The sequence below is a fragment of the Schistocerca cancellata genome, unplaced genomic scaffold (genome assembly GCF_023864275.1).
Source record: "Schistocerca cancellata isolate TAMUIC-IGC-003103 unplaced genomic scaffold, iqSchCanc2.1 HiC_scaffold_625, whole genome shotgun sequence".
NCBI lineage: Eukaryota > Metazoa > Arthropoda > Insecta > Orthoptera > Acrididae > Schistocerca > Schistocerca cancellata.
The window spans coordinates 35,001-37,500 of NW_026046636.1; the positions used below are offsets into that span (position 1 = coordinate 35,001).

Genomic DNA, 2,500 nt, shown 5'->3' on the forward strand with positions numbered 1-2,500 from the left:
ACACCGACGGGCGGTGAACCAACAGCGTGGGACACAAATCCAACTACGAGCTTTTTAACCGCAACAACTTTAATATACGCTATTGGAGCTGGAATTACCGCGGCTGCTGGCACCAGACTTGCCCTCCAATAGATACTCGTTAAAGGATTTAAAGTGTACTCATTCCGATTACGGGGCCTCGGATGAGTCCCGTATCGTTATTTTTCGTCACTACCTCCCCGTGCCGGGAGTGGGTAATTTGCGCGCCTGCTGCCTTCCTTGGATGTGGTAGCCGTTTCTCAGGCTCCCTCTCCGGAATCGAACCCTGATTCCCCGTTACCCGTTACAACCATGGTAGGCGCAGAACCTACCATCGACAGTTGATAAGGCAGACATTTGAAAGATGCGTCGCCGGTACGAGGACCGTGCGATCAGCCCAAAGTTATTCAGAGTCACCAAGGCAAACGGACCGGACGAGCCGACCGATTGGTTTTGATCTAATAAAAGCGTCCCTTCCATCTCTGGTCGGGACTCTGTTTGCATGTATTAGCTCTAGAATTACCACAGTTATCCAAGTAACGTGGGTACGATCTAAGGAACCATAACTGATTTAATGAGCCATTCGCGGTTTCACCTTAATGCGGCTTGTACTGAGACATGCATGGCTTAATCTTTGAGACAAGCATATGACTACTGGCAGGATCAACCAGGGAGCTGCGTCAACTAGAGCTGAGCAGCCGGCCGCCCGGGAGTGTGTCCCAGGGGCCCGCGCGAACACGCAAGCGTCCGCTCAATTATTCTGCAAACAGGAGGAGGCTGAGCTCCCCTGCACAATACACCTCGAAACCCTCTCAGGTCCCGGCGGCGCGCAGCGCCGTCCTAAGTACTTGGTCGGGTTCGAGAGAGGCGCAATCGCCCGGAGTTAGGCGAGTAGACGCTTTAGGTGCGACCACCCGTGCTCCCAACTGAGCTTGCCGCTGCCGACAGAGGCCCGGGAGCGTGCTGTCGTGGCATTGCCGGCGGGAGACAACACGCGCCACCTACGGTGACCGGCAGCTCCAACGCCAGCGCCACAGAAGGGCAAAGGCCCCACGTGGGTGCCGAAGCGAACTCTCCCAGCACAGCGCACGTGCCAACACGTCTGCACAACTGCGATACAAACCACCAGCGAGAACCGCTGGGGCGACCGAGCAGCAGACGGCGTCGCGGCGCCGAGTGCCGGGCGGCGGCGCATCCTCAACGCACACAGTCCTCAGTCGGACCAGCACACTGCAGATGTCCACCGCGCTTCGCACCGGGCCCGCGAGGACCCACTTTGGCCGCCCGGCGCCGCGCGCAGGGTGCCCCGGCGCGCAGCTGCGCCGCCTGCCGCGTCCGTCGGCCGGCGCGCCTGCCACTGGGCGCCCCCACCAGCCGGCTGTAGCGCGTGCGCCCACGCACCGCGCGGCCAGCACGCCGGGCGGCCCCCCCTCACCGGCCGGGGACGGTCCCACCCAGCCACCGCCGCGTATCGCTTCACACACAGATTTGCCCTTACTGATTTACCTCCAGCAACAACAACCGCACCACAATGGGTTTACCAGTTGTTCATTTGCGTTGCGTCACGTCACCAGCAAACGTAGACGTCCATCCCAGTTTGCAAATGCAACGATTATTGCATACCTGTCTGTTAGGTGTCACGACACACTACGTCTGCCCACATACACGCAACAAAATGTGCACGACTAGAGAACACGTGGGAGGTGGCCCCCTACGTATGCGATGTCCATTACGAGACCGACTGTCAACCAGCATCTGTACCATGTCGCAGATGTGGAACGCGGTGCACCATGCTATCACACTGTGTGAGAAGAGACGACTACGTTTGAATACACGCGCCACTACATCAACAGACGGCTCATGCTGATCGCCATCCAGGGCGTCCGTTACTCCCACACGTCTCTATGGCGTACCACACTGCAATGTAGCTGTTATGGGGAGACGGCACGTGGCTGAGTGCACAACATTTGGACCGTATGGTTCGCTGTTGTTGGGCGCAGTCGTACGGTCACACATGTGCCACAGCGTATCATTCAGTACATACGGACCTATGTGCAGTACAATGTGAGGATTAAGCTTACGATATCAGCGGACAGTGGACACAGGCCGTACCACGACGTAGACTGAGCGCTTCGACATGCGAATGCCAGTGAACAGCTGCGAAGGGCATTGAACACGCAAGCACCTGAACGACCAGCGTGCGAAGGCAGGGTGGAGGGGGGGGGGCGATGTACATCCTGCAGTTGTCCACATTACAGTGTACAGCGGGAGCATGTAAAAAGTAAGCAACACTTGCGAAGTGTTCAACATGAAACGACACACAAGAGGGTGGGCGGTGCGAGTAGCGAACTATATTCAGAGGGTTGTGGTTAGACAACACTAGATTAATGTAACGTGTCATATGCCAATTACAGAGCAGGTTAAGGCACAACGTGGGTTAGGTTAAGGCACAACGTGGGTTAGGTTAAGGCACAACGTGGGT

General features: G+C 57.2%; 1 non-coding gene across 1 annotated transcript in view; it reads right to left on the reverse strand.

The window, feature by feature from the left end:
• Nucleotides 1–692, reverse strand: part of LOC126135360 (small subunit ribosomal RNA) — a 1,909-nt gene extending 1,217 nt beyond the window's left edge. The window contains exon 1 of the ribosomal RNA XR_007527896.1: nucleotides 1–692. This exon is cut by the window's left edge and continues 1,217 nt beyond it. This is a non-coding gene — a ribosomal RNA (small subunit ribosomal RNA).
• Nucleotides 693–2,500: the final 1,808 nt, after the last annotated feature.